The 24,741-nt window shown below is 42.8% G+C and overlaps 1 protein-coding gene and 1 long non-coding RNA gene across 12 annotated transcripts in view; one reads left to right on the top strand and one right to left on the bottom strand.

The window, feature by feature from the left end:
- Nucleotides 1–240: 240 nt before the first annotated feature.
- Nucleotides 241–11,345, bottom strand: LOC311431649. Of its 2 annotated transcripts, none has more exons than XR_014689566.1 (3): nucleotides 11,278–11,345; nucleotides 8,486–8,729; nucleotides 241–2,901 (listed from the first exon to the last, which is right to left on the bottom strand). It is a non-coding gene; the product is annotated as an uncharacterized lncRNA (long non-coding RNA). The 2 variants fall into 2 exon arrangements; XR_014689567.1 differs by having other exon boundaries at nucleotides 241–2,995.
- The window catches only part of SOX5 (SRY-box transcription factor 5), a 650,695-nt gene continuing 636,031 nt past the window's right edge, over nucleotides 10,078–24,741 (top strand). For 4 of the 10 annotated variants that reach the window (XM_084509196.1, XM_084509200.1, XM_084509192.1 and 1 more), the window contains exon 1: nucleotides 11,442–11,711. The gene's annotated coding sequence lies outside the window, so the exon portion shown is untranslated. Of the gene's footprint in view, nucleotides 10,812–11,440; nucleotides 11,712–23,862; nucleotides 24,212–24,741 lie in introns of those variants that run through there. The other 6 variants (XM_084509197.1, XM_084509199.1, XM_084509210.1 and 3 more) reach the window with 4 other exon arrangements.

Genomic DNA, 24,741 nt, shown 5'->3' on the forward strand with positions numbered 1-24,741 from the left:
AAACCATCCCAAATGATGATAATACCCACAGAACCCTACTCACCGTAAGACCATACCCAAGTTGGCAATTCCAGTTAAAGCTTCGGTTCAACTTCTGTAATAGGTTGCTTTCTCTTTGGGAATCAATGAAGGCTGCTCTGGACAGTTCTAATAGTAGGTTTCATCATACAGATAGAAATATTCAGTGTCTGCTCACACATGGAAACATATAGTTTCACTATGTTATAAATTCTGAGTCAATTTAGCTTTATAAGATTTATTTATGGGGTCAATAAAAGGCAAGTAAATAGTGCTGGGTGCGCAGGGAGTCTGGGCTCCTCCAACACGCACACACTTTACATCAGGCAGCTGGTTTTTATGCTCCTAGGCTAATACATATTCATTACTACTTATAGAAAAGGTAGGGTTATTATAATTAGTTCTCAGAATCTGAACCCTCCCACTGGCGCATGCGTATCAGTCTCTGGTGGTCCCTCTGGGAGTATCTCGTGCTGAAGGCTTGTAGTCTTCCTCCCAGGCATTGTCCTTGTCCTTCTCCTTTGTCCATCTTGGCCGGATATCAGAGACTTGCGCAGTGTCCCATGCAAGCTTTGTCTTTTAGTTGTCCTTCAGCTTCCCCTTTCTCCTTAATCTCTTGGCCGGATATCAGAGACTTGCGTAGTGTCCCATGCAATAGTCACAATAGTTAGCAGTTATTCTGAAACCCCTTTGTTCTCTTATCCCCGGATATCAGAGACTCAAGGTTTACCCTTCAAGCCCTCTATTGACATGAATTGCTGGAATATTCCTTACAACTACAAATGATTTTACCAGTACTCAAACCTTAAAGCCCCTTAGATGTTTCAGTTGGTTTGTCAAAAAGAGTATGTTAATGGTAAAGCAAAATATCACATGGCTGTGTGTGTACTTACTTTCCTTTGTAAACCCGAAGCTTATTAACCTTTCATTAGAAAAAGATACCGAACAGCTAAACCTTGGTCCTCAGTCAGCCATACAAGGACTTGGCCTATGGACACAGTTTACAGTGGGTACAATTTATCTATGTGCAGTGTCACTGGAAGCCACCATCCATCCTGCCTGGAAGCCCCTCAGCTGCACCAAGCACATGGAATGTGTCATGAGATGCAGAAGCATGTGAAGATCCCGGCTGTCCCCCTGCCAGGTAGACCCAGCTCTGGCCATGGACATGCAGCACCTCAGCATGTCCCAGCGGCTTCCTGCAGGGGCAGCACTATGCCCAAGGGAGGCCCAGTTAGCTACTTTTACTGTTTTGCCCCTGAAAACACAGATCCCATGGAACACAGCTGCCAGGAGGATAATTGTTTTAACCAGTGACATTCTTCATGAATGCTACAGTTTGAGAGGAGAATATTTTTGATCTGCTCTCCTTCCCCCCCTCCCCCCATCTGTCATAAGATGATTATAATCAATTGGCTCTTATACAACACATCTGCTAACCAGCCAAAGATCTTTAAAATAGCTTCACCTACTTCTGTTCTCCTTTTTTCGAAGCAGGGATGTTGAAGCCAGAGGAGCTGACTTGCCTCTCTCCAGGTCCCATAGGAATCAGTAACAGAGATGCAGCTGGAACTGGGCATGAAACCTGAATTGGCTGGTTTCCTACCCTGGGTTTTCCTCAGTGCTTACCTCAAGCATTTTATCTCCTCCCATTTCTGTCTGACATCTGTTACAAGAAATTTGCTAATCTCAGGATTATGCAAGGGAGCATATTTTCAGTCATAGGATGCTCACATGCTTTCCAGAACAGGGGGAACCCGAGCTCTCCATTGCACACTTGTTGCCTGATGCATGCACGCACAAGCACCAGTTGAGACCTGACCATCAGGGAATTGACTAGGCCAAGAGGGGTGAAGAGATGAGCTTGTGAATTACACTAACCAGCAGGATTGCGCTTACCACCTCTGCTGAATAAATCTGTCCAAAATCCGTTGTTCCTCTCGCTACAAAAATGACATTCATCTGCATGTATTCTTCTCTGACAAGCTGTGTCACCACAGAAATGGTAATCCTGCCACTTATCAGTGAGCTGCTTTTTAGGAAAACAGCAGGTGAGGAGGGTAAACAGGTTGTAGAGGAAGGTAACATGAGAGTAGGACAGGTGATTAGTTTTCAATGTCATTCTGACAATTCAGCAACTAAACAGATTGTAATTCTGAACAAAGGGAGCTGAAATGGGAAAAGATAGCTTTTCCAGGTCCTGAATACTTCAAGAGATGCTAACTGTTCCTAAATAAAACACTGTAACCTGCTATAAACTAGATACTAATTATTTAATTATCCTGACACCAGTGAGCTTTCCAAAACCCCAAAAGGTAGGTAGGAACCTAACCACCACCAGCAGCACAAAACCTCGCGGTTCTATGGCTAAGGCTGTTCAGGGTTCCTTGGAGCTTGCCTTTAGTACCTTTTCCTGTTGTCCCATGAATTTTGTCAACCCTTTTTCTTCCCCATTAAAATTCATTCTCTGCTTCCCTACAGTTGCTAGTTATCTCCCAGTCATCTTTGTCTCTGAAAATCTCCTTACCCCATGAGGAAATTTAATTAATCAGCTGCATGAAGGCCTTTACTATTACAGTATCTCTACGAAACTAAGGATGAGAAAAGAATATTCCAGATATAAAAAGCTGGGGTCTGGGTGGGAGGGACTTCACAGGCTCAGTGGCAGAGGGCTTCCCCCACTGCTAAAGAGACCCTGCTGCTGCCAGGCACTTGCTGCTTTGCAGTGATGGCCAGGAATTACAAGCGAGCTTCAGTCCATGGGATGGCTTCCTCAGTACCCAGTTTATGGTTCACGTGCCCACTGGCCCATCCTCTTGCTTTGCATGGTCTTCATGGGGATTCCTTCGGGGTCTTTTCCACCCTCATGTTACTGCATAAGAGCTTAAACAGAGAAAATCTGCTTTTCAGGAAGTTCCACCTAACCACCAGGCAGCCCTTCTGTGCTGCCTGGGGGAGGGAGCACAGGCACCACAGGCTGCCCAGAGAGGAGGGAAGGGAAAGAAGAAAAAAAAAAAAAAAAAGAAGAAGGAGGAAAAAGAAAAAAAAGTTTTGTATTTATTTTTTTATTTTTTTAGTCTCTTATGTTATGGGCTGTCTTCTTCCCTTCTGTTCTTCTTTCCCTCTCTGTCTCCTCTGCACAGTAAGCTGAAGATGGTGCCAGTGGCTGGGGAAGCCTTGGGTTTCCCTGCCTAGGAGCGCTGCCCACAGGCTTGCCCTTTATTCCAACAAATGCTGGGATAGCACCATGCTCAGCCATCCTGTTTCCAGTGCTCCTCACCTGCACCATCAGGTACTTCAATTCATGATCAGAAGAGAAAATAAGACCATTTAAACCAATCCAAAACAAAAGTGAAGTTTTTTACCAGTGAAATTGCCAGGCTGTCAATAACAGTTCTTTACATAAACATTTTTGGAAATAGGTCATTGGTTTATTTGCTTCTTTATTTAATTTTGATTGGAGAGAAGTAGTTCAGTGGGAATTAAAAAAAAAAAAGGATAAAAAAAAAAAAAAAAGGAGAGAGAGAGAGAGAGAGAGAGAGAGAGAGAGAGAGAGAGAGAAAGAGAGAGGCTTTCCTGAATGACCTTATTTTTTTTTGGCAAAAGACCTGCAATCTAATGTTCAATGTCAGAATGGATGGTGGGATACAGGCTCTCCTTTAAAACTATTATGTGCTGTGATGGGATCTGTGGAAACAGGACCACCAGTCACATGGCATATATATAGTGAGAAATATTATTGAAACGAACCTTTTTTTAAAAAAAATACTGTACACACCAGTAGTGTAAGGATACACATATATATATATTTGGTGATTGTATGGATATATGTTTTGCTTTTGTTTCTTTTCTGGTGACTGAAGAGAAGCTATTTAGGGACACATAAGTGCCATTGACTTTCAGTCAGATAGCAGGTATGTAATTGCTTTTGAACAGTCGCATCAGTTATGTGACAATTAAGATCTATATTTTTAACGTGCACTAAAAGTTTTGCTCTTCTGCAGAGAAAAGGGTTTGGATGCTTTTGATGCTAAAATTAGCATGTTGAAATGTTTTAGGAGTATCTGTGCCTTTGCTTTGATTAGCTGTGATCTGATTCTCATTGAGGTTCAGTATGGGAAACCTCTAAAAGATGTAGATAGCTTTGTATGTTTATATATTTTTTGCTGCCTTGTGTTGCTGATATGTAGCACTTCCTATAGCTAGATGATATTTGCATATTGTATATAATTATTGTTTATGTAATATTGTTCTATTTCTGACTTAAATGGATCATTATAAAAGCTGTAAAGTTCCACAAAGTAGCTCTGCAGTGTAAAATAACATGATGTAAATTATGGTATACATAGCATGTGTTTCTTATATTGCGGAATATTTTCTTGTACCACAGACACTTATAAAAATTGTAAGAAAGTAATGTGTTTGTTTTTCTAATGTTATTATTTGTAATTTCTAATGCTATGTTTTAGATCCTATTTCACAACCAGTCAGATACTCTTGATGAAATGGTAAGGAAGTCTGAATTAGATATTTAGATACACTAAGAAAATGAAAGATACAAAGCGGTCTCCTCTTCTGGATGCATCCTGACTACCAGAGTAGCTACCACAGTACTACAGAGATAGCTAGGTTCATTTTGGAGTATCCAGCTGTGAGGTGACACACTTAATGCACCAGTGATCTGATCCAGTATAGAAAATCTTTGGGGCCTGATTCTCCAGTTCCTCTCACCTTGTGCAGTCATTTGTAGTGAACATAGCCTGAATGCCTACACTGTAAAACCAGAATACAAAATATTTTGCACTGCTTATCCTTCACTGCATACCTGCAACTGCATAAGCAGGTGAATGAGGTAAGACAGACTTCAAGTTCTTAAGAGAATTTTATTTCTATGGAATTGCAAGACTTTTTGTTTCTTTAATAGTAAAATATATAGATGTATGAGCCTTCTAGACAGTAATCTTCTGAGCATTATGTAGGATACTTTCAAAGCAAAAGAATGTGCACACTTTTAAAAATGTGCAGGTCTAATAGTCAAAACACAGATTATGACAAGTACTAAACCTGAGCCCTTCTCCAGAAATTCAGATGTTGCTAGATGGTTTAAAGTGTTGTTTTCCTAACCAAGCAATCATTTGAGAAAAGGAGTTCCACTGACAATTTTAAATCAGTGATTGCCCTGTTACCAATACAAATAACATTTCATTGCATTTCAGCCTCCCCTCATCTTTGTTTTTATTATAGTTATTTAGTGATATCAAAAGCTGTGTTACTCTATGAGGGGTGGTAGTGAAAAAAAAAAAAAAAAAAAAGAGTTTTGTGTTAAAAATATTGTAACAAAAATGTATATGGTCTATGATTTTTCAACAAATCACAACTAGCAGAATGAACTTTTTTGTAAGAAGAAGTATCTGTGGCTGAGGATTTTGCCTTTTTTAATTTATTTCTTTTTGCTTTTCTTGAGGATATCATGCTAGATGATAAACCTGTGGCAAATATGCTAAGTTTTTTAAAAGGCTCATATCATTTTTTTTTTCCAAATTTATTTTACTATTAATTACTGTACCTTAATTGAATAAAAACTTTGTCTTGTGGCACAAAGGATGGCTATGTTCAAAATCAGACACTTTTGTCAGTAACAGGAAATTGAGTCATTTTTCTGTCCTTTTACAGCATTTTTTATTTTGTTTTCATATAAGGACCACTGTAGAGATATTAATCTTAATAAAACAGTATATACAAATTCTTGTTCCTGTGCTAATGATAAGATACTAAGTGCTTGCTCTTGCTAAACCTTACTTACAGGAACAGTCCTCTATTTTCAGAAGTCACAGATGACTCCAATTACCTCCCTTTTTTTTTTTTTCTTTTTTTTTTTTTTTTTTTTCAGTTGATCACTAGCTTTAGGAAATGGGGCTAGGTTTAAAAAAAAAAAAAAGAAGCATATCTGCTCTTGGAAAACTGCACCATCTCAGGCACCACAATTTATTCAACTTACAGAGCACCCAAAACTGCTAATCACTTTGAAAACTTTATGTTGCAGTCCTTGCTTGAATTTAATGTGCATGCTGTGCACAATGCTGTGCCATGCTGACATACCTGAATTACATGGGGGTCTGGAAGTACCACACATAAACTGTCCTAACGGTCTGCCCTGGCTAATTAGTCCTAAGTGACCCCCACTGAGCCATGCAAGAGACGTTCCTCCTGGTCTCTATACGTAAGTAAGCATCGCTACATGGTTTCTCATCCTGCAGGTGCTTCCCCCACCTCCAGTGGAGGCTGCACGGAAAACACTATTAATTAACCTGGTGGTGGGGTAAACAGACAAGAAAGAAAGGGGACAGGCAGCATATATGCATGAGAATGCCAGCTAGGATCCTAGACTGGTTCTCTGGTTTTTGGTAGGCACGTAAGTGAAGCTGGGGGCATGCAGGTCTCTGTGCCTTAGGCTACAGTATTTCCTCTCCCTATGAACCATGTCATAGAAACTATGGTCTAGGGATGCTATCGCTTGGTTAGCTATTGTGGTGTAAAGAAAGGTATGTTTTCCCTATTTTGGTGTACTTGGGAGTGGCATAGGATGCTTTCATGGTCTTTGGAGCACCATGGAGACGTGGGTAGGCTGAGAAGTCAGATTTGGAAATGGACTGTGTGACAATATACATACCTTTTCATTGGTTGGAATTTATGGAAATTTTGGGGTACTCTGAAGTATGGGGTAAGGCTGAAGTTGGAATAAGAAATCAGCAACTTTGTAATGGGATTTGTGTTTAGGAAAGACGGAAATCTGAACAAAGCGTTTGGGGGTTTAGGTCCTCCTTCCTTTTCCCAGGGAAGGGTTCAGAGGTTCAGATGTGAGCTTGTTCCAGAGATTTGGGAAGACCTGCCCTAAATTGTAGCTTTGTAATCCCTGCACTGGGCCCACTTAACTGTTTGACATGTGAAAATATTGTGTTAATGAAGTTCCAGCTTGCTTCTTAAATCCATCCTTGTGACCGTCTTTATTCATCCCTGTGTCCTGAGAGATTATGCTTTTTACATATGTGAGTAATCTCATTGAAATCTAGGAGTTACTAATTGTAGGATGATAGATGAGTGTTGCTTGGGCCTTTAATCCATTTTTGAAACTGAAAGCTGTTTACAGATTCTTGTAACATTTAATTTTTGCTCAGCATGGACAATGAAAAGCAAGTACCTTACCTTTTTCAACTAGCTCCTTTTTCCTTTTTTTTTTGTTGTTGTTTTGTGTGCCTGCAACCATTTAAATTACAGAAGACCTAATCAGCATTTAATTTAATCAACATTTCCTGTTTCTTTCAGATTTTGTACCCAACTTCTACTAAAAATAAACATATTCCTTATTTAGTTAATAAGGTCTAAATGTGGTATCCAAAGTGCATTTCAGACCATTAGCTATTCTGCTGGAGCACAACTCTATCATTTAGTTTGAAGAATCAGCTAACAAGAAGAGGTTTAGAGAGCCCTATTCAGGGACACAACAACAGCATACTTATGTTCCCTGGGAAGTTATTTGGTTGTCTTTTTGAAACATCATAGCTAGGACTCTGTTGCCTCTGAGGGAAAGGAGACAGGACCTGCAAAGCAGCAGATTACTTCAATTTAAGTAAGAGAGGCTTATCCTTGTGACAGAAATCAGTGCAAGTAACACCCTGATTTTGGTATGGAGAAGCAGATAAGCCACGCTGAATTTACATTCAGCAGTAGTGATACTTTGATTGATTAGGACCACATAAGGGTGTTATTGGGCTGACACACTCTGATATGAAAAATGATGTTTTTTTTAAGTTCCTAAATGGTTTCTTCATTTTGATACGGCTTTAAAGCTATCATAGTTGCTCAATAATTCTATTAATTTGGCATAAAGATAATGTTGTTAGACTTGGGCTTTATTCTTCAGTGCAGTCATTTATACCTATTAAAGGTGGTAAATAATATTTTCCTTACAAGAAAAGTTGCATTTTACATCAGTACTTGTGAAAATGAGTGCGCTGAGACTTGGCATATTAGAAAATTGGAGGGGTCTGAATTTTCTACGAGGATGAGGCAAGAAGGCACACACGGCAGCTCGTGGAGAAAGCTAATGACGGGATGAAGTCAGGCAGAACTGGAGACAGACCTACCTGTATGTTTTTTCCATATGGAGTCAAGACTAAAGATAGCCTTGTTAAACATCTAGGTACAGGGGGTGGGGGCAAGTTAGTGAAAGTGGACCTGTGTATAAACCACCTTCACTATGTGCAAATTTATTTTTAGGTGTGCACTGCTCATTGTAAGGACGGGCAATACCTTTCATTTCAACACAGTTGCATTCCATGTATTCAGCTAGAACAGAACCAGTCTCGAATGGTGCTCCCCCAGTGTTTGGAAACCAAAAGTTAGCCAGAACTATGCAAATTTCCACCTGAAAATATGTAGCAGTCTTTGTTTTTGTGCAGTAGCCTACCTTTCATTGGCTAGGTCACGCTGAAAACGTTCTTTTGTGCTTTCTTTAGTTATTCAGGGTGGAAAAGTTGCTTGAAGCTGTGCTCCCAGCTGTGTCCAAGCCATGTGTACTAACATTCAACATCCCGTGTTCTCAAATATGCAGAGCTAAATAAGGATATGTCTTTAGGTTCTACTAAAAAGCATTTGGTTGACTGAAATTTTTGAAATGAGTCAGTACAGAAATGGTAACATCCTTCCTTTACCTAAAACGAAAAAAAAAAGACACAAAACACACACACAAGAAAAAAACAACAGAACGAATCCTCAGCAATCAACAGTAAATTAATTATTGGCATTCACAATTATTGTTTTAAAAAGTGTTTGAAATTATGATGATAGAGTCCTTGAGGGATGAAATATTGCCATTATTTAAGCAAAACTCAAATGCAGCTAGTACCAAGCCAATGGGTCTTTTTTTTTTTTTTTTATAATTCTCTTTTCCACTAAACACCTTAATCCTATTGTAGAAGTAGAAAAATACAGCTCCTGTGGAGAGCATAATACAATCTCACACCATTGTGCTTTTGATCTTAAATAAAATGCACCCGCATTTGGCTTTTTCTCTTTGCTCCAGATTAGTTTTGGACCCAACCACCCTAATTCCTTTCTTGTTGAACTGCAAGGAAATACAGCATGACTGTGAGGAGCTGGCAGAAAGCAAGAAGGGAAGGGGGGGGCAGTGCTTATAGGTGGAATTTATTTCAATAGAAAAGAGCTCAGAAAGACATGGGGAGGACACGTGTACTCCTGCCAGCCCAACCCAGAGACATCTGGCTGTAGGTGCCTTGGTGTGGCACTACCTGAGCTCAGGTGGAGCTGTGTGCCCCACGGATGCAATGGTTGGGGTCAGTGGCTCAGGGTGCTGGCCAGCAGAAATGGGGTTTGCACGAAACAGGGGGGACTCAAGACTCAAGGCTCAGATGACCAGTGTGAGCACAGATGGGGCAGCGCAGGGCAAAACTTCACCATTCAGTGTGTGGGTACCTTTCTAAAGCGTCTCAACTTAATGCAGGTGAGGCAAGTTTGGGTTTTCGTGTTGCTTCAGGGTGTGGGTGGGTTGATGCAGCCAGACCATGGGCCATCGCCAGCCTGGCCTGCCTGGTTTGCTGTGGTGGGGCAGCAAACAGCTCTTGAAAGCCAGGCTGGCCCCTAGCACCCTGAGCCCGGCCAGAGATGCTGCTGTAGAGCTGAGGAATCCCGCCTCTCTCCCAGTCTGGGTTTTCCTCCTGTGAGAGGAGCAGCAGGAGCAGCTGGGAAGGCTGATGCTTGCGTCTGCACAGTGCCGGCCAGCCTCCTGCCAGGCAGCGGTGCGTGAGATCCGCGCTGCTCCCATCCCACCCGCAGCACTCCGGTGGGAGCTCCTGACACACAGCTACAGAGGGAGCACAGGCAGAAACATTGCTACAGCTTTTTTATTCTTTCCCCCCCCTTTTTCTTTTTCCTCTTCCCCCCCCCCCCCTTTTCCCATCAGGGTTACCACTCTCCCTCCCCACTCCTACGGAGAGGTCTGAAGTCGCACTGAATCAGCAGTTGTGAACAGTCTCCGTGCTGTTAATGGTTTGCATCTTTTTGCATCAAAGGGTAAAAATCACTTAGGGACACGCACACAATGAAAAGATCATATACAGTAATGCATCCAAGCAGAAAAGGAAAAAAAAAGAAAAAAAGAAAAAAAAAAAGAAAAAAAAAAAAAAAAAGAAAAAAAAAAAAGATTGTAATGCTCATGAATTCCAGATGACGACTTTTTAAATCCCCGAGAAGGCGGTGAAATTGTTTGATTGTTCTTGTTAATTATTGGACTCGTCCCAGCATCAAATATTTGCGGGAGATAAGGCTTCCCCTACGAACAGCAACCCGCCTTGCTCCTCTCGGCTCGGATCCGCTCGGCTCGGCTCGGGGCGGTCCCGCCGTGCCCACTCGCGGCCAGCCGGCTCGCACCAGCACGTGGGGCAAGCCAAAAAAAAAAACAAAAGACCTCCCGGGTGGGCGGCTGGGGGGGACGGGACCCGCGGGTGGGCAGCGGGGGGACCCCGAGCGGGGCCGGTCCCCCCGCGCCGGCAGCGGGCTGCCCGCCGCCTGTTTGAAGTACGGGGCGGAACGAGCGGCGGCCGAGAGGGACCAAAGCGGCATCCCACGACCCGCACACCCCACGGCCCGCCCCACAGCCCGCACACACCCCACACACCCCACAACCCACCCGTGAAGCCTCCGGGGGGCGGCCGGCCGGGCCCCCGCCGGGCCAGCCCCGGGACGCGGCGGCGCTCACCCGAGATGGCGGACAGGAGGTAACGGGGAGCCGGGGGGCTGCGGAGTGGGGAGAGGGAAACGGGGGAGGTGGGGGAGGCGGCGACGGGCGGGACCCTCCCCCCCCCCCAAAAAAATAATTAATAAATAAATAAAAATGCGGAGCGTTATTTGGAAGAGCCGCGGCCGTGCGGGGAGCCCCCAAACTTGTGTGTGGGGCCGCGCCCGGCAGCGGGATCCCAGAAAGGGGGGGGCTGCCCGGTGGGGACACCCCCACACCACCCTCCTCCTCCTCCTCTTCTTCCTCCTCCTCGTCTTCCTCCCCCCCGCCCGCAGCAGGAGGGGGCTCCCGAGGCCGAGGTCCGGCGGCGTCCCCCGCGCTATGGGGAAGTTACCGGGGGGTACGGGAAGGGCTCGGTGCCCCCCCCCGGGACTGATGATGATGATGATGAAGATGATTATGATGATGGTGGTGGTGGTGGCGGTCGCAGCGGGCGCGTCACTTACCGGCGGGGCCGGAGCGAGAGAGCCCCGTCGCGCAGGGGGAGTCCCCGCGCAGCCCCCTCCCCGCCGCCTCGCCTTCCTCCTCCTCCTCCTCCTCCTCCTCCTCCTCCCTGCCGGGGTGCCGGAGGTGGCCAGACACCGCGCGGAGAGCTTCTCCTCCCCCATTGTTCCCAGACTTTTTTTTTTTTTTTCTTCTTCTTCTTTTCCCTTTGCCTTTTGTTATTTGCCCTCGCATCGCGTTGTTTGTCTCCGAAGCCGCCTCATGACCGGCAAAGGGATTTCACCTCGTCCTTGAGAGACAGACAGACACGCGGGGGGAAGAGAGAGGGACGGGAGGGAAGGAGGAGGGGGGCGAGGCAGAGCGCACCCGGCACCCCCGGCCCCGCCAGGCCCCCGCCGAGCACCCAGCGCCCGGAGGAGCCGAGCGAGCCCAGCGGGTAGGTGCGCGGCCGCCGCCGCCCTCGGCTTTCCCCTTCCCCTCCCCAGCCCCGCCGCGCACCTCCGAAGTTTGGCACAACTCCTCCCTCCTCCTCCTCCTCCTCCTCGCCCCCCGGGCAGCCAGCCGTGCCCCCCGCTTTGTCAGCAAAGTTATGGAGGGGGGCTTCGTATCCCCCCTCTCCCCCTCCCGGCTCGGGAGGGACGTGCCCGGCTCGCCCCGGGGGCGGCCAAGGGGGAGAGAGAGAGCCCATGGGGAGCCGTGGGATTTTGGGTAATAAGTGTGGGAATCTGCCAGGGGAGTAGGTCGAAGAGTGATTTGTTTTCGTGCTGCTCATGAATAATGGCCTCTAGCATTTATTTATTTATTTTCCTTAAACCGGCAGGCCAGATGATTTATTTATTTATTTTAAGAGAGATGCGTTTTGCTCCATCTCTGTCAGAGAGCGAAGTGTTAACTTCAAATTAAAAACAACAACAACAACTTTTATTCCAGTTGTAGTACTGGGAGATATTGTGTCCCGGCTGGCCCTCTCCCAGTTGAAAGGCAGCAGCCTGCTGTCCTGAAGTGAACCACTCAGATTAAAAACCAGCTTCTTTTACATGAGGGGCTTGTACCGAATTCGTCTTCATCAACATATTCTACCACCTGAAGGGTACCTGAAAACAGCTACTTTTATCAGCTGCTGTTTCTGTATCCCCTTAATCCTACTTAGTGCTGAAACATACATCACTGCCTCCAAAATGAACCCTTCATCCTGAAAATGCGCTATTTACAACGGGTAAACTGGGACACTTTTTCTCTATTATTATTATTTAGCTGTAATATCTGACAAACATATTGCCAGCTTTGTTTTATGAGGCTTCTCCAGCTGAAACGGGAAAGGCTGGCACAGATTTGTTATGTTTTGTGCAGGGATAGCGTGGCTATTCTGTCATAATTTGAACACGAGAACCCAATAAACACGTGGCCCTTATGTGTGGAAATCCTGCAACAGAGCTTTCCGGCTGAACTTAAACTGTTTTGATTGAGAGTTACACTGTAAGGAGTACACGACTTGAAAGCCACAAGTGTCTTTTGTAAACAGATGGACATTTGAGATGTATTGACTGTTTGAAGTTAATTCAGTTAACATGTGCGTGCACATGTATCTAATTTTGCCTGCTCTAAGTTTTTCTAAGCGATGGAAGCTAATAGACGTTTTTCAGAAAGAAAATACAAGCATGTGAATTTTGTCAGGAGATGCTTGAACTGCAGCTGTAGAGGCTCTTACGGACTGCGATCGTCCTGTTGTCGTGCTTGTGTAGTAGCAGGTGGGAGTTGCAGAGAGCTTACCGCGTTCCAGTTAAGTATGCGGGTAGTGTGCTAATGAATTTTGAAACAGTAAGATAACGTTCCTTGTGTCACTACGCTGAGAAAGTATAAAAGTGCTTAAACGTGCGCATTGCTGCACGGTTCTGTACGTACTACCTGCCAAAACCAGTTAGGTGGAGCAGTATCATTAAACTGTCAGATGTATTGTTTGCAGTGGGATAGTTCCTTAGTGCTCAGGATGGAGAAACAGCAGCTTTCTGTTACTCATCATGAAAATATACCACTACATTCCAAGAAGGTTTTTGTAAGTGGCGCAGCTAGCTATCACTACATAAAGCATAGAAGGAGATTGAGACTTGGCATCTCTGACAGTGCTGCTGTAATGTAACGTGTACACAGGAGCTTTGTTTCTGCCTGCCGCTCGTACTTAGCCTGATGTAAAACACTGCGATGTTGGCATATGGATACACCAAAAAATAGAGCATTTGTTGAAAAATAAGAATTCCAGCATTTAGGAGAAAGTAAATGAACAGTCCTCCTAAAAATACAACAGTATGTTACAATATTGCCAAAGCGCTGCTGGGACGCTGTTGTAAGCTGTCATATTTTTTGACCATTATAAATAGATTAGTATTATTATTACAAGGATTTTTTTCCTGTTAGCAAAGAAGATTTTTCCCTGGTTTCTGCATAAGGATCCTCGCATGTTCCTTGACCGGGCGAAGGCAGTGGGAATGTTGCTTGTGAAGTAAGTGGGTAGCTGGGCCTTGCACCGTGGGAGTGGCCCCTGTGAAGTCTGTGGAGTCTCCTGAACTGTAAACTCTTCTTTGTAGCCTCAGTTTTGCTGATATTCCCTGTTTCTTCAAGACATTAGAGATGGTCTAATTCGTCATTCATGATCCAGTATCCAGATCAAGATCTGGTTTAAGCAGTGCACTAATTTAGGGCTGAAGCAAGAACCAGTGCTCAGTGGTGTTGAAACACTGGGAGTGTATGGGAGTTTTCCTTTTCTGTGGTGTCCATAGAGCAGATGAGGAAAACTTCCTTTCAGATCAGTGACCAAACTGTAGAACTGTGGGAGTTTGAAGCAAGATCTGTTTCCTCTTTGTGAAATTCAGTAACAGATAAGAAAATTCAGGTCAAGACCAAACCATTACATTCACATCCCACATTTAGTTATGATGCAATTACTCCTTCATTGGCATTCTGTGGAGAGTGGCTGCTACAGATAAAGTGGATTTCAGAGTGCTTGTGTACTGGCTCTTAAAGCAGCTTGAGTTTGCGTGTCACTTTCTCCACTGGTGGACATGTAGGAAAGTGTAAGACTGTCATTCTTGCAGTACCATCCTCTGTGTCTCAGGCATCTTCAAGATTGTAGTAGATGCACACACACAGCACATACCCAGTATGTTCTGCAAACGTAAACATAAAGTCCAAACAGCTTTTTGCTGCTTGCAGAGCACACATCGTTTATAGTGGCACATATTTCCAGATGAGAAGACTGTATGCCTCATGACAGTTTGAGGAGGGTCTTCTGTAATATTTCTGACAGCTTTATTTTCTGTCTTCTTCAGCCTCTTTCTTCCTCTTCGAGCTGCAAACGTAGATTGAGACTCGGGTAATACATAAGAGGATCCTTTAATGTTGGCTATTTTCAGAGGCACAAAGGACAATTACTTTCTCTTCCTACTAACCTCCTGCTGGCTTACTAGCTGCTTGGGAGGCTGGTGATTTTAAGAATGCCACTTTACCCAGTGCATCAAATACCGAGCAAATCTTTGCTCACCAAGATTCCAGCTCCTACACCCCATGGTAACACCAAAAATTGAACTTGAGTGGCCCAGAGCACCAGCTCCTACTGTGATGACTCATACAACCATCAGCACTTTTTAGACTTAAATTTGATCCTTTGGCCCTGAGCAGTGCTGACAATTGCCAGCTAAAAGACCCTTCTGTGAATTGTCCTTTAACAGGAGTCTTTTTTTTTTTATTTTCTTGTCCCATTTCCTGTTGTTTTAAATAAAAAGAAATCGTGGTGACCAAAGCTAAAGTGTATTCTGTGATTATTGTTGAAAAAAGAAGAGTATTTACCTATATTTCAAGGAAATGAATTGCCTGAAAACTGCAGGTCAAAGTTATTTATAGTAAGGGTAATATTCTTCACTACTGTACAATTTTCTCAAGTAAAAATCTTGCATGATTTAAAATTATACTTTTATGCATGAGTATGCAATCCTTTGAATGGTTTTAGTTAAAATACATGTAGAATGTCTATACTGTATTAAAACTCCATTAGTCTGATAAAGGACACAGAACACTTAAACCTGTCTTTTTTAGTTTGCGAGCGTGTCCTCAGAGAAATTGAGCAGCCTCAACTGCCCAGTGCAATTTTATGATATTTTATACATTCCACGAGGATCACAGAGTTTTACAGAACATGACCCAAATAAAACCACATCCCTTGGGGGAAGCAATTTCAATTTGAAGTCTCCTGGTCTTTGGCAGGGTGGTCCAGGTTCTACTTGAAATGAGTCTAAAAGGTCTTGGGAAAGCTGACGTCTTAGTCAGTAGGCATAGATTTGCTATGTAGGGTACTTGCTTTTGCTGGTCAGTTCCCAGGGAAATGCTTAAGGTATGCTGGGCTATTAGTAAAAAATTGCCTTTAAGGTATTTTTGTTAGTGGCTGTGATTTTAATGTATTTCATTTAATTTAATTCAAAACCAAATGTAATTTTTAAACCTCAGTAACAGGAGAACTGGTGGGACAAGGTGAATTGGCTACTGATAGAGCAATGATGGCTCTGCTTGCTCTGAGAAGCTGCTTTGTCCACATCTTTGAGGAGAGGGGGCAAAACTGAGTTTTGCTTGTGCTGCTCAGAAGCCTTGAGCTGGCTGTCAAACAGATGTAAATACGGTTTGCCGTGTCTTCAGTTTCTGTAAGTGAGTAAGTGGGTTCAACAGGTTTAGATTCAACTGAGTGCCATGCTGTGTTTTGTAGCAGTCTGTCTATTTAATTAAACTGTTTCAATTTCTAAACTAGGATATGAAGTCTACCTTTTACGCTGCAGTAAAATCATTGTATATGAGTAAGCTTTCAGTTTAATGAAAAGGGCTGGGGGACACAGTTGTAATCCTCAGCTAACCAATTAAATATTTACTTAATAAAGATCTAAAAGTTAATTTTACAGTCTGTTTAAAAAAAAAAAGCAAAATACGTGTTACAGGGCTATGTTAGTTGTCTTTGGTGGATGGGAGAGTTGGTTTTCTTAGCTCGCAACACCATTTTATTGTTACAACTGACCTTTAGTAGGACATTAGTCCTAATGGAACAGATTTATACTGAGAAAAATTCAGAAACCATTAAAAACAAGAAGAAAATTAGAAAAGGAATGGTTTTCAAGTGATTTATGAACAGCCCGAATTAAGGCAGATACTGACTTACATATTAAAGAATTCTTTAAAAACACTGAGAAAATACCTGTTCCATAGCAGTGATTCATCCACCAAATCACAATCAGATGGATCATCTCCTCTGCTGACTCTGGAAAGGAGCCTGGGGACAGTAAGGTTCTGGGCAAGGACAGTTGCTGTGGCCATTCTGCATGCCTTCCTTACATGTACCTCCAATAAACTGCAAACATATTTTCACTGAAATGATAATTTTGCTTGTGTCATGGTATTAAAGATCATGTTTTTCATGACCAAAATAGAGGCAAATGCATAAAAAATAAGAAGAAATGAAATATACGTGTCGATTACACTTCCATTTAGTAATAAATTGAATGCGTCTGCTACAAAGTGTGTGTAAAATATATATAAGTTTATGCAGTCACAGAAAAGTGAGTGTGTTAATGCAATACTCTTTTATACAAATTCAAATGTGGGAGAAGTGTGTATTTATTATGAGAGTGAGCTCTTTTCTGTGTTTCAGACTGATTTTATGTTTGCAATTATATGCAGATGGCTGCCAGAAGCAGGACAGGCTGGTTCTGAGCAAAATAAATGATTTGTTCTGATCCCTGTGAACAAGAGTTTGTTTAGTGGCACCAAGGTGCATTAAGTTCATTGTGGCTGAGATTAACAAATTTAGGGCAGTTAATTAGCTCAGGTCTGCAAGTCATGCCTGGATTACTCAGTCAGTACGCAGAAGTGTATGAAGAGCTTTGTTGTTCTCCCTGAAACCTGTTGCTGACATCGGTTTCATGCCTTCTGCCGGCAGTCAGAAAAGGCAGAGCTGGAGCAGAAATTACTGAAGTACTTGTCACTTCTGTAAAACAGTTTCCAGTTGAAACCTGAAATTAAATGTAATGAGGCATTCCTATAAACAGGGTTGCCGTAGGTAAGTAACAGTGTGGATGGGCTGATGGAAGTTTTGTGGCTGTGGAGGAATGATATTAATTCTCATGAGAGATTACAAATGAGTAAATGCTGATGAATATGTACTAATACGTACGTGTGAATTTAGTGCTTCAGAAAGGCAATTGACAGTTCTGGAAGCTGAAGGGCTCTCCCCGCCAGGGAAGTGTAGCAGGGGAAGCAGTGCTGGAAAATGTGTGTGGTGCACCAGCAGCATCAGCTGGAGCTGGGGCTGCGGCAGCCCCTCGCCAGCTGGGGAGGGGGTCTGGACGTGTACGCCATCGGGCCCCTACGCTTGCAGATGTGGTTCTTTAAGCACACCCATGGTAGACCACTAGCATGTTTAAAACGTGTGCTTGGGAACTTTAGTTGGATGCTTACTTCCCCCCTCAGCCACCAAATGCCATTAGGCTGATGTTTCTCTTCATGTAAGGCATGATACCAACATACGTGTTTTTGTGAAAAGAACTGGGGCAGGGGAGGAGAAGGACATAGTCTTGCACTTTCTATACCACCTGTTCCCCTGTTGTTCTAATAACTAATGCATTGTGCTGGTAAGGAAAGTGGTTCCTAGTCAGAAGCATCAAGCTGAAATGGGGAAGAAATGGAGAAACCAGGAGACTATAATCTTTAAAAGTATATTGGAGGTTAGGTGCTCCACTGTGGGCAAAACGCTGCGAATAGCAGCAGCAGTTCCACACCTAAGCACCTCTTCAATGCATGCAATTATAGCATAAAGAAGTAGCAGTAAGAGGCTATTGGGAAGAGTAATACTGTGTCACAGTAGTGCAAAGTTTTAGGAATCCATACAGTATATTTTTAATTGCTTTCCTTAGTTTTAAACTCTGTGTTTTTATGTATAAGAAGAAGGAAAATATTTACTTGTATAACCATACAGCTTCTTGAAATTAGCTTTATCACAACCCTTAAGTTTTGCTCCTTCTAAGCCTAAGGTGCTCTGTGTCTCTGTGTCTCTGTGTCTTTGTGTCTTCACGATTCACTGATAATTCACTCAGAATGGAGAAGTGTATTCTGTTGCCCTGTTGAAGATCAATATGTAAGTGTGGGCTTAATTTCAGGAATGTGACTTAGTTCATTTAAATTCAGCAAAATGTGAGTATTTGCATAAGCCCAGTGCTCAGTTAGGAAAGCGAGATTTCAATGCAGCCAAAGTCCTGTTTTTGAAGGTAGCATGGACAGTGCCCTGTTGACCTTCAGGGTGGTTCAGGTACAGAAGTCACCCTGCTGAAGGGAAAAAAGAAAAAAGTTGTTTTCCTGAGTTACCTGCCTTCTGAAACTTTACTTGCCTGTTTTGAAAACCTGTGGACTATGTCAAGTGTTTGTTAGAGGAGTTCTTCAAAAGCTCCAAAGACTGCAAAATTTACATGGATGACTGCTGTTGTGAGAAATGGTGTTGAAGGCAGTTTAGTTGTTGCTAGTAGCAGAGATTGGTTCCTGTAATTCTTTGCACAGTTTTGTTTTCTTTCATAACACTAGGGATGTTGGTCAGGTTGGACCTCAGGTGGCAACCTGGTGTGGCCACTGTAATAGAGCAGGATTCGTGCCAGCAGCAGATCAGGCCAGACAGGGCTTTGTGTAGCTGAGGCTTAAAAACCTTCAGGGATGGAGGTGCCACAACCTCTCCAGGAAGCTTTTGGTTTGTTCTGGTGTGTCATCTTTCTCTGATTGTATTTCAGTTTGTGTTACGTTGCTATTAAATATATCTGTGTTTGTTTTTTAATGCTTTTTGGTCTTCCTGGTTTGATACCGGGACGATAATATGAATATTTATAAGGTACATCCAAAAGCTAGCTTTAACCTAGGGAGACCAGTCCTTCATGGCTCCCTCTGCCGATATATATTGCAGAGCAAGAACTTCCATCTCACTGTTGAGTGTAACAGGGATGACTCCTCCTGCTAGGCCAGTGTTTGCCAATGTGAAAGTGAAGTGTAAGACATGGGAGATGAGCATTATGGGCCTGGTTCTGTGCCCATTGCCATCAGAACAGACTTTGCCATTTATTTTATCCGTTGATGCTAAAACCCAGAGGTGGTGACCCTTCCAAAGGTACATCCGCTTGAGTGTATGCCCACGTGGGACTTCCAGAGGAGCGGAAGGAAGTTCAGCAGTCAATCTTCACTGGTGTTTAATGGGCTTGGGAACACAGCTGTTTAAAAAAAAAAAAAAAAAAAAGCTGTTTCAAAAAAAAAAAATTTTTTTTAAATCTGAGTAAAATGCTGGGAGTTTTGCTATTAATTTCCTTTATCTAGAGGTATGAGATTTTGCCCTCTTTTTGCTATTCAGAAAGTGTTGAGTCTTTTCAGTGTCTTAATAGGATTCGGTTCAGCGCCCTGTGCAGTTTCCCATTTGGAGCTTTTGTTTCTTCCAGCTTTCTTCACCGTCTCCTGCTTTGGAGAACAAGCGGGGTGTTTCTGTGGAGCTGCGGACGTTTTTTAATTGAATGAAATACACCCTTTAAAGAAAATGGGCATGCCTGTGGGGGGAAATGAAAGTGTGTTGCTTTTTATAAAGTATCACCTGCAAAGTGCTTTTAAATAAACCCCTATATAAGCATGTGTGTTTTTTTCACTTGAAAGACACTATCTCTTTCTTCTAAACATTTGCACAGCAAAGTAATGCATTATTGCATTTTCATAAATAATTGAAAAGCAACTTAAAAGAAAGTAGGCCAACGGAAAAAAAAAAAAAAAGTGTCGGTTTCAAATTTGAGAGAAGAAAAATATGTTTCCTTCTTGATAGCAAGTCAGTTAAATGTTATTAAATCCCACTCTCCCACCCCAACATGACCAAAGACAAATCTGATAATTGACAGTTTCATCTAAAAGAGAGAGAAATGGGGAAAAAGGCTTTGGAATACTGAGTTGGTGTTGGTTTATTTCTTCTTTTTTTTTCCTTCTTGGTAAGAAGGGCAATTGTGACCCCTTATCAGTTTGCAAGTGACTGAGGAGCAAATCTCTGGAGGTCTGCTTGCTGGATTTTCAGTACAGTTCTCAATGCTGTGCTGTAATAATGCAAGCTATTTTAGAACTGTGCATACGTTAGTGTTCTGGCGCGGCATGATACAATAATGTGTGAAAAAGCATAAGATCACACCTTGGTGAAACTTGCAGATTTCCTGCATAATCCGACAGTGAGCTCTTGTCAGGTTTTGACTATATGTAAAGTGAGAATAAAGTTTCCAGAAGCAAAGCACAGGCCTTGGATGCATTTTTATGGCTGTTCAAGGATTTTGGCCCTGACGTGGTTATGTATGTGCCTGACTTTAAGCACTGGAGTCCCGCTGTAGCCAACGGGCCTCCTTCTGTGCTTAAAATTTGGCACACGCTCTACGTCCTCCACCGAATCGGAGCTTCAGTTTTGCTAGTGCTAAGAAGGATCAAAGAGTTGGTGTAAATAATTTCTTAAAAAACAATCAGTCACCACGAGCAGTTTCCAAATAACGATACAGTGCATTCTCTCTGGTGGCAGAGCCAGATGTCATCTGTGGTAACAGCGCTAGGCCACCAGTCTGCTCACCTGGCTGCCAGTACCTTGGTCCTGAGCAGCTGCGGCTGAGGGAGGACGGGCAGGCGGGAGGTCAGAATGTCTGCAGACACAAATGGGCTCACTACGAGACGAGGACCGGAGGCTACATCCCAGCATGGGCATTGTGTGGGTTCCTGGCTGTATTTATGCTATATCTGAAGGTACGGATGTGTTGCAGCAGTTGCTGGGTGAAGCTCTGTGGCTTCTGTCAGGCAGGAGGCTTGACTGGGAGATCATGATGGTAATCCCTTCTGGCCTTGAGATCAACAATTTCTGGTATTAATATGTTGCTGTGCAGCTTCCTTTTTTAAGATCAGAGGTACTTAAAGGGTGGACCATGATCAGATGAGCACCAGTGAGTGGAAGATGCACATAACTTACCGGCCTTCCAGAAGAAAAAACGTCAGTATGTTCATTTTCCCCCACTTTCCTCCTAGATTCACTCCATCTCCTTTTATTTCTTATAACCAGTGTGGCTGTGTTTTAAGTCACTGCCCACCATTTCCAAACAGTGTAATACATTTTCAAGGATTTGGAATTTGGGATACTTTGATATAAATTCATGTAGGTTTTATAGAAACACCTGACGTGTATGTTTAGTTCCTAAACACCTTCTGTGCTTGATTTATCCTCACAGGTTGTCAAGGTATTCAGATGACCTGAAACTGAGGAAGTGAGAGGGAGCTCAGCTGGCAAAAGTCTGACATAGAGTCTGATTGCGGCTCAAATATTTTTTTGCAGACTTGAGCCCAGGCTGCGTAGGAGGTGAAGAAAGCCTTCTTCACCTTTGCCATTGTATCCAAAAAGCTCTGAGCAACATAATTTTTCCAGGTGATGAGCAACCTAGTTATCTCACATTGTTTAAATCCAGTGACAGTTTTCCTTTGTGAAGGCAGGGTGGTAATTCGTAATAGCATACTCTTGTTCCACCCTCAGCAGGCTCGCTGGTGGAGATACTCCAGAGGTTCTCTGGTAGGTTTTCTCAGCCAGAGAAACCACACTGTCAGCCATCTGTCATGGACTACTGAGCAATGGTATTACCCTGCTTGTCGCTGGAAATTCTTCACATTTGACACTACCATTTAATACATTTCTGCAGGTTTGCTTTTAGTGCAGTAGGCTCACAGCTTTTAACCTAGCTGCATGTTTTCAAGGTCCTGTGGCAACTGCGATTACCAGAGGCATGTGGATCTTGACGTTGAAGATGTGGAGGATGCTCAGAAAGCGATGTTATTTTCTGTTTGGAATTTCCTTTCTCCTTGGTTGCCCTGACTGGTTATCTTTTAGGGTGTAAGGCCAGGCCTGTCTGTCTTGGGAGTTTTCTTGTAGAGGCTGAAAGATAGCTTTCTGGGCATAAGACAAAGTCATTTTGTTGACACAGAACAGTATGCATCACTGTTTGTGTTATTACTGTTTTACATTTTTTGTATTTGTAAGAACAGCATATTGATGGCTCTGTGTTAAAACTCTGTCTTTTAGTGGCTTGTTTTCTTTCTGAAAAAGGAAGAAAACTACATTCTTACTGAGAAAAACCCAAAATGATACTGGAACAAGTACAAGGGCTGTGTTCATACATGATCAAATTCAGGAAGATTAGGGCACTGTGTATAAATCGCTTTCATGTTCATTGGGTTAGCAGCTGTCAAATAAGTGATTATAGATGTTGGCAAAGCTTTTCTTTCCATAATCACTGTGAAGCAGGGATAGAAATGTAACAGATGCCATTTAATATGGACCAGCACCTTGGTTCTGTTTCTGGGTCTGGCTCTTTATTGCCTTGTGGCCAAAGTTTTGTAGCAACATTTTTTCTTTAATTCCTCGCTACCTGTAAATGGAGATAATAGTACTCTCTCACTTTACAGGACATTTCTGAGGTTGTTTGTTAAATAGTTTGAGATGCTTTGATGATATGTATGAAATACATGCAATAGCATTGAGGACAAGGTTAAATTGAACAGTTGTGCTCTGACTGAAGACAATTATTGTTCCTAGGTCAGCTTTACTTTGCTGGACAGTGTTAACTTACTGCAGGAATTTGGGCTGAGACTGTGTTGGGATTTCATTTCCTGGGATTTTTTAAATTTGTTAACTGACAAGGCTTTTGGATACCAGACACCATACTTGCAGTCCTGTTGAAGAGCAAATGAAGCATTGCGATGCTATTTTTTGCAGCATAGGAGTCTATGGTGACTCATTTAGCGTTCATAATGCCTGTGACAGATTAAAAAAAATCGAATCAGCTACTCCCAGTGAGATGGATACTCTCAGCCAGACCCTATTTGAGAATTATTTGCAGCACTGTTAAGACCAAAGTACACATCTTCCCCCTCCCCCCCGAAAGAATCTGGCTTATCATGAAATGTTTATCAGAGCCATATAAACATTTCTTGACTGCTGAATTTTGAAGGGAAATTCTTTCGGTCTAACATATGTATTGCAAGCAAACCTCTTCACAGATTAGAAAAAATAATTAGCTTGGTTACAGCCCTACTTATTACCAAGCATGCCAGCATCTGGCAAGAGTAGGGCGATTTGGGAATTCGTTGCTTGAAGCCATGGAACAAAGTGTTCTGATCCGACCCCAGCGAGCGAGTCCAGGACTTGAACTGGAATCTTCAGGAGCAGAAAAGTCTTAAGTGTCTGGAAAATTGGCCTGTTGAGTCACCACGCAGGCACTAAAACAAAACTAATTTTAAGCAGGTCAGAGTTCAGTGATTCCCTCTGGAATCTAATTTTTTTTTTCCCTTAAAAAAAAAGTCTCATGTTTTAAGTGAAAAGGGTCAAAGTTGATGCACTGCTACAATTTTTGAATGCTTTCCCTTAAGAACAGCCACCCAGGCTAGGATTAGCATGAAGGGCTGCTAGGCTGGCACTTCAGTGTCTGGGTTAAAAATATTTTAAAGCAGTAAATGCAGTCAGAACAGAGAGAGAGATCCCTGGGAGCCTTCCTATTCAAAAATGTGTGAGCTCAGGGCAGCAACTGCAATGTAATTTAGGGCAGTATATGCTTCATAGCTTTAGAGAATATTGCCTCTTGTTAATGTTACATTGGAGGACAGTGGGATAGTAGTAATTTTAGAGAGGTGGTATTCTTGTTTGTTTTACATTGGAAACTTCAGAATAAATAAAAAGAAGCATCAATTGAGGAAGAAATGTAACTGCCGAAAACCAGCAATGAATCCACTTCTGAGCAGACCATAGAAACGACAGGGGAAAGTGGGTATAGGAACATTTTCGTGGCAATGCAGCTGCAAAAGGAACTAAGCAGACAAAGACGAAATCAGGTATGTACTTTAAAAGGCATGTGGGCAAACTTTTGTCTAAGAGCCCAGTCAGGAGCCTGCTCACATGAAATTACAAAATGTTTGGGGGGATCAAATGACAAAAAGCTTGTATTGCTTTTCCATTGCTGCAGAAATGGGGCTGTCTATAAGCAGGAATGATTCGAATAGCTGTTTTCAAAAAAGTGCTCGGGAGAGAAAGGGAGGTTTTTCATTTCCATTCCTTTATGACGATTATCTCCTTCTTTTTTCCCTTCATGTCTTACAGAGGTCCCTTTAAATCTGGAAGTGAAAAAGACGGGGTCTGAGCTACCTAGGAAAGCTTGAATCTGAATTCTGTTTGTGTCAGGCGTTGTGAGCTTGGTGATCTCTGTTTATCTCTTAGGAAATAGTCGTGCTTGCACAACATGGCAAATGCAATGCACAGATGTCTGAAGAGCTAAAACAAAGAGGGCTGTCTAGGAAAAGCAATGCCAAACCTAATGGCTGGAGTGGAGAAGCAGCAGTGGGGACTTCTGCCTTTTTTTCCCTCA

This window comes from Aythya ferina (genome assembly GCF_964211825.1).
Source record: "Aythya ferina genome assembly, chromosome: 1".
Taxonomy (NCBI): Eukaryota; Metazoa; Chordata; class Aves; order Anseriformes; family Anatidae; genus Aythya; species Aythya ferina.